The 11,101-nt window shown below is 42.4% G+C and overlaps 1 long non-coding RNA gene across 1 annotated transcript in view; it reads right to left on the bottom strand.

Annotated features, from left to right (window-relative positions):
• LOC311588545 overlaps window positions 1–8,372 on the bottom strand; it is a 175,170-nt gene extending 166,798 nt beyond the window's left edge. Inside the window, exon 1 of the long non-coding RNA XR_014776249.1 lies at window positions 8,292–8,372. This is a non-coding gene — a long non-coding RNA (uncharacterized lncRNA). The remainder of the gene's footprint in view (window positions 1–8,291) is intronic.
• Between the last annotated feature and the right edge of the window lie 2,729 nt (window positions 8,373–11,101).

The raw sequence follows: 11,101 nt of genomic DNA, 5'->3' as shown, positions 1-11,101 counted from the left end.
CTGTGTGTGTCTCTCTCTCACACACACACATACATACATATACATTTTTAAAATATATAAATAAATCATAAAAATTTTAAATTTAAATTGCACCAGATGCTACAACAGTAACAGGAAAAAATAAAAATAAAAAAACTAAAAGTAAGACTGATAATGAGGTAAATATAAAGCACCAGAAACCAAAAACTCTCATTTTCACATAAAATTAGTATAACCCACACTGAGTGTGGTGGTTTACCTGTAAAGCAACACTGAGGAAGTTGAGGTAGGAGAGTTGCTGTTAGTTCAAGTCAGCCTGAGCTACAGAGTGAGAGAGACTTAGTGACAATAACAACCACAACAATAATTAGTACAAATGCTTGGAAAATAGTTTGGTAACACCTAGTGTCTACAGAGATGGCTAAACCCACAAGTGTAGATGTCTGTCACTGTGAACACAGGTATAAGAGCCACTTAAATTGGTTTGGGCTTTGGTTTTGATTTGGGTTGTTGGTTGGTTTTTATACAGTGCTGGGAGGCTGAACACAAAGCCTTTACACATGCTAAGCCAGTGCTCAACTGAGCCACATTTCCAGCCCTGAAGAGAGAGCTCTTGTATTATTTGGTTATCTTGTCTCAAATGGAAACACAGGTGCTTATTAACAATAAATTAAGCTGGGCGTGGTGGCACATGCCTTTAATCCCAGCACTCGGGAGGCAAAGGCAAGTGGATCACTGTGAGTTTGAGGCCAGCCTGGTCTACAAAGTGAGTCTAGGACAGCCAAGGCTACAGAGAAACCCTATCTTGAAGAAAAAAAGAAAAACCAATAAATTAAGCAAATGAATTGTAGACTCACTTATAACAAAAGATTACAAACCAATGTGGAAGAAGAAGAAAAAATAGCACAGTCTCATCAGAAATTAACATAAACTTGGTAAATATGTTGAGCATAAGAGCTAGTCATGAAAGCACTCATACTACATGATCTCGTTTACTACAAAATTTGAAGCAGAAAAAAAATTAATTGCAGAGTTTGACAATGTGTACCTAGTGCTAAAACTCTAAAGTAAACAAAGAGGTAACCTCCGTTATCTCTGCAGGGAGATGGAGGGTTGAACAGATGCTTTGGGATGCAGGGTGTGGCTACATCAGTCTTTATTTACACAACACATTTTTGTTTTATGCGTCTTGTATGTATTTTAATTTCAAAGCTTAAAATATGACCTAAACCAGTTGGCCCATTAAATTCAGCCTTCTCCTTTTACACCTTAAACCTTCCTGTGTCACAGGGTGACTCTGCATTCTTCGCTAGAGCTATCATCTCAGTGACTTAGGGAGAGACTTCAGACTTTTGTGCGAAGCAAATTGTAAGGGTTCCAGAGGAGAAAGAACGGCAAACATTAAAGCTACCACGTGTAGCTTTAATTAACACTTCCTAAGTAGAGAAAATACATCAGCTGCTCCGTTTGTGTTTCCTGGAGACTCCATAGGAGAGCTCTGCTTCGGCATGGAGACCTGCTGGTTGCACATCCAACACAGTGAGACCCATCAACAGAGCCACTGCCCCCATGGCAGCCACAGCGGGAAGAAGCCCTAAAGCCTGGTAAGCTACCATTGTACCACTGAGCCTCTCGCCGTCCTCAATAGGCACTGGACACACCGGCTTTGGCAACCATCGCCTCCTTCGCCATGCTTATTATGTTATTGAAGTTAAAGTGCAGGAGCTAGAGAGACCTGACTCCGTGGTTAAAGCGCTTGCTGTGCTAGGCTAAGAACTCGGGTTTGGATCCCTGGAACCCATGTAAAGGCAGACATGGGAGATCCCCAGAGCAGACAGGCTCCTGAGACCAAGCATTCACACACACATAGACATGACTATAGAATAAACATCCATCTGCTACCACGAGAAGGGAAGAAACCAATAAGGCTGCAAGAATACAGGTATGACCTTTAACTTTTTTTTTTTTTTTTTTTTGTCATTGAACTAGGAAGGCATTTTGTGGATACAGAGGTGCTCTAGATTTACCTGGGAGACCCTGACTCAACGAATAAGAAGAAGGCTGAGTCCCAACATCAGCATCATGCCTCCACATGCACTCACACACAAGACATGCAAACACACATGGAAGATAAAGTGCAAGCTCTTAAAGCTGAAAGCCTAGTGGAAAGAAATTCTGTTTCTGTTAATGCTTTTAAGTTAAGGCAAAGGTCTCATGTATCCCAGGAGGACCTCAAACTCATTATGAAGTGGAGAGTGGCCCTGAACTCCTGATCTTCTTGTTTCTTCCTTCAGAAACTGCAAGGATCATAGGTGTGTGCCACCAATCCCAGTTTTAGGCCTTGCTGGGATTCGAATCCAGGGCTTTGCACATGCTAACCAAAGATTCAAGAAGGAAGCGCTTTAGTTTTATTTTTTGTAATATATATTTATTGGGTGTGGGAGGGTGGTCATGTCCACGGGAGTGGAATTGGGTCTCTTCTTCCACCTTGTCCAGGGATTGAACTCAGGTCATCAGACTTGACAAGAAGAGCTTTTACTCGTAGAGAGCCAGCCCCATGGCTGAAGCTCATAAAAGTTCAAGACTCATACCCTGACTTCTTAGCAAGACGCCTTCCCAGTCCATTAACCTCAGAAGGTAGAAATGCTAAAGGTCACATCTGAATTCTAGTAGCTTCACTGGTTTCTTCAGTTTTAATCACACCTGATAGGTGTTACCCCCCCGCCGTGTTACTATACACACATATCTATGTGTCTGTGAAAAATATATACATACAATGTGACTCTGTACTTAAAAATGTTCATTTCCCCTCATTTTCTGCTTTTCTCTGACCCAAACTTCAAAACTAGTAGAGTAAGTGAGTGATCTGTCTACAGCAAAAGGTGTCAAGTCGATGGGATTCTTTTTCTACTAACTTATTTTTATATGTGTGGGTGCTTTCCTGGCATGTACGTTCTGTGTACCACATATGAGCCTGGTACAAGATGTCACAAGATGACAATGGATCCCCTGAAACTGAAGTTACAGATGGCTGAGAGCCACCGTGTGGGTGCTGGTAAGCCAGCCTGGATCCTCTGGAGGAGCATCCGTGGCTCTTCACCATTGAGCCATGCCTGCAGCACTAGCAATGGGACCTTGGATGTGTTCCTTAGAACTGAACTGCAAACCAAGGGTTTTCTGAGGAAAAGATGGCCTGCTTTTTTGTTGAAGTGCATGCTAGCTTCAGGAATGAACTTCTGTGGTCAGACCTAATAGTCGAGGGAATGGCTTATTTTTGAGGCCAGATAGGCATTTTTTTTTAGGCATTTTAAAGTAAGCCAAATGCTAGAGGACTCATTAATGAAGATAGTTTTCAGACTAGAGAAACCTCCTGTGGAAAGTGGGTTGATGTGACATAGTTTGACACACTTAAATGACAGTGGGATAAAGCACTCAAGCCCACCATGAAGAAACACTCCCTGAAGAACTAATGAGAAAATGATCTGGATTGTAAGAGGGCCTGCCTATGAAGACATGAGCACGGGAGGCCAGCCTGCCATTGAAATCAGCGCCATTTTAAATGGAGAGTGGCCATGCTGTAACCCAGTTCCCTCTTCTACAGAGAAGAGCATGAACGAGTAGACCAGCTGAAAATTAATAAAGCAGCGTGTCCCCTCTCGGGTCCACCTGATTATGTGAGGTTTTACTCAAGAACCACATGCTTCAATGCTCATTTTCTTTGAACTGTTTTTTAAAATGTTCTCAACCCCCAGGTAGCCCAACACCCTTCCTCTAACAAATCAGCCTGTCACAGGAGAAGAAAAGTTCTGAATGACCCCAGCTTTGAATTTCAAAGGCTTAAATTTCATTCTGCCCTTTTTGAGGTGGGATGGATTTGACAGTGACCTTCTCACGCTGTCCCACTGTGCTGCTGACCCAGCGCAGCCTTCATTAAGCACGGAAACCTCCCTGAAGAATACGTCACTTATTGGGAATCATCAGCTCCTCCAGTAGAAGGACTTCCTTTCAGGAAACCTTTACTTAAAAGAACAATTACCATATTCTGTAAACCTATTGATTTCTCTTCATTGTGGAGACAGCGAATGTAAACAGAATTACATATTTGCTCATTTCATCTTCTAGACCCTTTTTGCTCTGTGGCCTCAATAGTCTGTCCCTTGTGTATGAAAGAAAGGCTGTTTCCAGAGCTTTCCATGAGGGTGACTGATGAATAAATAGATCAAATGCTGCTGAATGCTTCACAATTGGGAGTTCCCTTTATTTCAAGGACATACAAAATTAAGTATTAATATGTATGTATGTGTATGTGTGTGTATTTAGTTTTGGCCATACTATCTTTTTTCCTCTTGGTAATTGCTAGCATTTGACAGCCCTTGTATTGGCTACCTGTAACATATGGCTAATTGAGTTAGAGTTGGGGAAATAATGAGCAGGTTTCTAATATAATAGAATGTAATTATAATCCACTTCATGGACCTGAGAGCTGAAAAAGGAGAATGTGAGGGGAAGGCTGCTGGGCGTAGGAAACACAAAGTGATTGTGGCATGTTGGAAGTCTTTCTAAAATTGCCTGAATATTTTTTATTCACAGAAGGAAAATGAAGATGGATGGAACGGATGGAAATCAGCTTTCATCTGTGTGGGGCAGGCAGCCTGCACAGCAGTCACCTGAAACCCAGACTCCCGAAATTCACTCAGTCCCACACAGCCCCATAGCCGCATTTCCAACATGGCAGGTGCCTCGTCTGCATGTTGGATGTTCTTATCCCCAGCACTGCAGTTATGAAAATACATGTGCATACCTTTAAATGTGGGCTGTAAGTTCAAACAAACTGTTCTACATCCATTTATGTGACATCATTTCTTTGATTTACCTCACTGAGGGAAGGTGGACGGTAGTCAATAAAACTCTGCCAGTTATAGCCGTTCATTAAATATGGTTCAACTAATGCCACAAGGCACAGTGATGGGGCGGGTCAAACAGTCCTACAGACAATAAGGCACCTAGGTCAAGTGTGCCATCACTGAACTAATTATATATATATATATATATATATATATATATATATATATATATTTTTTTTTTTTTTTTTTTTTTTTTTTTTTTTTTAGATAGGTTTCTCTCAGCTGTCCAGCCTGACTCTGAACTCAGTCTGTGGATGAGGCAAGCCTTGAACTTGCAATCCTCCTGCCTCAACTTCCAGATCCATTTCCCTTCCCTCCTTGTGGAGTGAGAATCAAGACAGCCAGCAAAAGGACAACAGGAGACAAGCCGTGGCGCACAGGTAAGAGGAGTGGAAGGCACCTTTTATCCCAAGCCTCAGGGGGCAGAGGCAGCCAGGCCCCTGGGTTCCAGGCCAGCTTGGTTTGCGTAGTGAGACCCTGTTTCCAAAAACAAAAAGGAAAAAAATGAAAATAAAAAGAATAGTTGTTGTAGGATACTTGGTCGCACTTGTGTTGTTTCCTGGGGGGGAGGGGGGGGGGAATAGTTTCTAGTTGTGATGATGTGGCTCAGCCCTAGAACACGCCTTTAATCCAAGAGCTTTCTGCTTGTGTATTATAAACAGAATTAAATAAAGTTAACCCTAGGTCAAGAGATGGAGCAAGCAACCAGTTGATAGGGAGTCAACATAGGAAAAAACAGAGAGTTAGAGGAAGTCAGGAGGATGGAGAGGAAGATACACAAGAATTATAAGGAGGAGCATTCAGTTGAGGGGGGTTTCCCCTTACTCCCCTCCCCTATGACTGTGGCTGAGGGGGACTTTCTCCCCCTGTATATGCTCATAGGGTATCAAGTCTCTTCATAACAGCAGTTATTATTCATTATTCAACCTCACCTTTAAAAGTCTGAAAGACACCAGTGACCAAATCCAGTCTACTGTACGTACCCAGCAAAGCCAGCCATTATAGCTGAAGTGGGGGAAAACTTTCTATGATAAAAATAAGGAAAAGGAATGTCTGACCACTAAGCCATCTGTACAGATGACATCTGATAATATCCTACAGACTGAAAAGGAACTCGAACCCACCCATGAGGCCACAGAAAAGAATAGAACATGCTAGAATTAACTAAGTAAACAAGGGGGGGAAAGGATAAAATGCTAGGAAGCCAGCAAAATGGCAGGAATCAGTAATAACTCTGAATGTTAATGTTCTTAATTTTTTCAATTAAAAGATACAAATGGGTGGCTGGAGAGGCAGCTTATTGGTAAGAGAGCCCAGGTTCAATTTCCAGCACCCACAAGGAGGGTTCCAGCTATCTATAACTCTGGTGCCAAGAGATCTGATGCCGTCTTCTGAGCTGCACTGGCACCAGGCATACATGCTGGGAAACTACCCATACACATAAAATGTAATTTAATTCAAAAAGTAAAAATAGAGGCAAAGTTGCAAGTCAACCTTAGGACAATCGTAATGAGTAAATTTAATACTCCATTCTAAGCAGTTGATGGGTCATCCTGATGAAGTATAAACAGAGAAACATCTGAATCAAATGACATCATAGATCAAAAGAACTTAACAGATTTCCACAGAATGTTCTATCCAAATGCTGAAGAATACACATTCTTTCAGCAGCCCATGAAATTTTTCCCAAAACAGATCATATACTAGGGCACAAACTAAGTCTTAGCAAATAGGAAAAAAATGAAATAGTTCCTTGTATCCTGTTTGATCACAACGGAATTAAGGTAGCTAGGAAACGAAATCAGCCTCAGTGTCCATCACCTGATGACTACATAGTGAAAATGTGGTGTGTATACACAAGGGAATTTCACTCAACTATAAAGAAGGATGAAATTATGAAGACTGCAGGAAAATTGAAGGAACTGGAAAATATTATACTGTCTTAAGCTGGGGTTTTATTGCTGGGAAGAGACACCATGACCACAGCAACTCTTATAAAGGAAAACAGTGAATTGGGGCTGGCTCACAGGTTCAGAGGCTTAGTCCATTATCATCATGGTGGGAAGCAGAGCGGCACGCAGGCAGACATGGTGCTGGAGAAGGAGCTGAGAGTTCTCCATCTTGATCCGCAGGCAGCAGCAGACTGCCACACTAGGCCTAGCTTAAGTATATACGAGACCTCAAAGCCTGCCTCCGCAGTGACACACTTCCGCCAGCAAAGCCACACCTCTCCGACCGTCTCACACCTCCTCACAGTTCCACGGCCCATGGGCCAAGCATTCAAATGTGACTCCACTCCCGTTCAAACCGCCACATATACTAGGTGAAGTGACCAAGGCCCGGAAAGACAGATGCTGAGTGTTCTCTCTCATGTGCGACTCTAGCTTTGAAGTTTTAGAGTCGTGTGTTTAATATGGAGCATCTATGAAGGTCATAAAACTGGAAAGGCCCTATGAGAGGGGGATAAGAAGAGGTACCAAGGGGTGAGGGGACAGCAGAACACATACGCTGTGGGGCAGGCAGGCAGTTAGAAGTTGAATTGGTGATTGGGATGAGGGAACAGAAGAGAGGAAAGGATTGGGATAGATTAACCAAAAGAACGGAAAACCCTTATAGAAACCCGCTATTTTGTAGGCCAACTAAAAAGTAATATGATAAAATAAGACGTTTTAACGGAGGTCCCCTGAATGGCTGGATAATTTTTCTCCCACAATTATCAAATGAAAATCTCAGTGCCAGGCCTCCCAAAACAAACAGGCTGTTATAATTGTTCATAGTTGCCCACAGAACTAGATGGTAAGACATGACTTACTTTGATAATTGGACATAGAGAAATCAAGCTGAAACTAACCAGAAGCTTCCTCCCTGGTCTCCTTGGTTTTCTGTGGCGGGGGTGGCGGGGTGCGGATTATCAATGGTATCCCCCAGCAGCAAACCCCAAATACTAAATCCTGACCTGCTGAGCAACATGGGTCCACAGGTTACAGAAGCAGCCAGCTACTTTTACGTTCTATTTGAGCCCTTCTCCACAGGAGGGAATTCATGTCTGGTACGGAAGGCCTAGACAAAAACCCATGGTTAGCAAGGTCATAGGCCTTATGCGGTGGCCTACTATAGTTTTACTAAATGCATATTCTCAAACTACCTTTTGAATATTTATATTGATGCACATAGGTTAGTGCTACCCTCTACCTTGGTCAGAGAAACTCCTCTCTGCCGTGGTCAGCAGATTCATAACCTGTCAAAATGCTAAGAATAAGTGACTATTGAGTGTTCAGCCCTAAGTGGGACATCCAGATTAACAACCACCATCCCTTGATCCTGCTACCCCACCACCTCACCACTTGGCACAAGACTCAGGGAACACTGAGGAATAGAGACTGGGAAGAATGTAAGAGTCCTTCTGACCTAAGCAATGTCTTCCAGATGTGACGTGGCCATTATCCTCATGAACTCACTGCACCTATTGCCACCTGTCCAAGGTCAAGACAACAAGGCACGGTGACTGGACCTAGTAGGTTACAAAAAAAGAAAAGAGGGCAGAAGGGGATATGTTGGAGGTGTCGTCTAGGAGGTTGGGAGGTAGAGTTGGAGACCTATATGATCAAGACACATGTTTGTATATATGCATATATGTGTATGTGTGTGTATAATTGTCAATGCATAATAGAACATTTTTTCTATTTTTTTAAAAAGAAAGATGGAAGAGAGTTGTGTGAGAGAGACCTAGAACGGTGTAGTGAGACCAGACCTTAGCTAACCATGATTGCGGGCTTAGTGATCATGACACCAATGTTCATGGACTAACTCAAATCAAATCTCTCCTCTCAAATCTTCCTCCTTCCACGGGGCAAAGGGACATATACTTCCATACTGTCTCAGCGCTGCCTGTGGCAATGTGACTGATTTGGCCAATAAGAACTCAGCAGAAGTAACACGCGAAAACTTGAGACCCGTGCCTTTGCAGTTGTGTTTGTCATCTGTGTGCTGTTTGGAAGACCCTGTGACCCAACACAGGAAGCAATGTGCATACAGGAGACCCAAGAGCACTCCTTACCCAGGAACTGAACAGTTGAACTCCATCTGACCAGTAAACATATGAACAAGAAATAAATGCTTTTTTTTATGCCATTAGATCTTGCGGTTGTCCTCCAAGATCCCCTCCTGCAGACTCTGTAAGCCTGTCCAGACTTACAGCGTTGAGAATTGTAGTGAGTGAGTTTTGATTACACCAAATCATCGTTGGAGTTCATTCACACTGAGCCAGTCTATTACCAACCTTTTAGTGCTAGTAAAGTGACTAAGAGATGCATATTTCATTCGTATATAGTGGCAAGTCCTTCTGCCCAGTCGTTTTTAAGTTGTGACGGGTGTGATTTATTTGGGTGTGGCAGGAAAGCAGCCATCTGTCTCGGCTGTGACCACCAGAGCATTTGAAATTTTCCTCCTGTATTTATAAACTTGGAAAGGAGACTCTCCTCACACCACTTATTCTGGATTCTCTCAATCATTACATCATCACAGCTGGCATGCCCATCACTCTTGTTGAAAACATTTAGAAATGACAGTAAATGAGGAACAGATTGCAGGATGGGGAAATCTTCCTCCAAAGCATTTTTATAAGTATCTGTATCTATGATATATAATATATATAATACATATGTATATATGCACACATGTGTTTAACTTCCTTAAGAAATAGATGCACATAACTAGACATGGAGTAACAGAATATTCTAGGCTTACCAGCCTGAGGACTCCCCCTTGCCTTGCCCACAGATTAACCCTGTTATCCTCTATGGTCTTTTCTTTAAGGTTCATCCAGAAGAGCATAACCTTCCTAGATCTAGCAGAGCAGTGAGTCTCAACCTTCTGACCACTGCAACCTCGTGTTATAGTGAACCCCAACCAGAAAATTATTATTATTATTATTATTATTATTATTATTATTATTATTATTATTATTATTATTATGTTTTTCGAGACAGAGTCCCTCTGTGTTAGCCTTGGCTGTCCTGGACTTGCTTTGTAGATCAGGCTGGCCTCAAACTCACAGCAATCCACCTGCCTCTACCTCCCTAGTGCTGGCATTAAAGGCGTGTGCCACCATGCCCAGCTTCAGAAAAATTATTTCATTGCTCCTTCCCAACTACAATTTTGCTACTCTTACAAATCGTGACACAAATATCTGATACATAAGATATCTGATATGAACCCCAAGGGAGTCACAGCACACAGCCCCCTAGGCTGGGCATCAATCTCCAGTCTCCTAACAGGTGACCTTGTTTTCAAATAGAATGATTAAAGATATCTGCATTTCAGATGAGGTCCTTATGGTTTATGATTAGAATATCCAGGGGACATGCTTACCCATGGTGAAAAGACTGTGACCATGTGACTATAGAGGCAGAGGTGTCACTAATACATCTACAAACCATGGAAGACCAAAGATTGCCAGAAACCTAGCAGAAGCTAGAGAAGAGGCATGGAAAAATATCACTCCTCAGACAGAACCGTTTGCTGCAGACACCTGACATCAAGCCCCCAGAACTGTGACAGAATAAATCCACTTCATCCAAGGCATCCAGTGTGTGTACTAGTTGGATTCAGCTGCCTAGAAAACAAAAGCCCGTGCTTTTGCAGCCATTCCACAGATGGTCTTGTTTGGTTGTAATCCCAATCCCATGCATCCTGTAGAAATGGAGCTCTAAGTCCATAAAGGGACTTCTAGACAGAACACTCAACGAAGTACCCCCAAGGCTTAAAAAAAATTAACCAGATCTAAAGTTACTTGTTCGTATCTCTGTGTTAACATGTAACAGACCAAGAAGACCTTTCATTTCGCTCCTATATATTTCAAAATCCTTTCCCATTCTCCAGTCAGTCATTCACAAAACCTTTCATTTGTAATGACTTACTTGGCTCCTTTAGACTCTTCTAATTTTCAGCCATTTATTTTCCATCCGTCAGTTCAGCTCCACCCCAAAGTACCAAATTTTAAGCCATTTCTGCTATGGGAATGTTTAATAAGCTCTGTTCCCGTGGGTTAATCATCTAACCTGCTTGGACAATGACCAAGTCCTGTCTGTTAAATGAGATATTTTGTTCTTGCTTTTGTTGGTTTTAATGGCCGAAGCCCCCACTTTTGGGCCCTGACCCAACTACCAGGTCAGATCGGCAGCCGTAAGTCCACTTTCCCCAAGACACCGTCTCAAGGC

Source organism: Acomys minous, assembly GCF_964271855.1.
Source record: "Acomys minous genome assembly, chromosome: 17".
Taxonomy (NCBI): domain Eukaryota; kingdom Metazoa; phylum Chordata; class Mammalia; order Rodentia; family Muridae; genus Acomys; species Acomys minous.
This window is presented reverse-complemented; position numbering and strand designations above follow the sequence as displayed.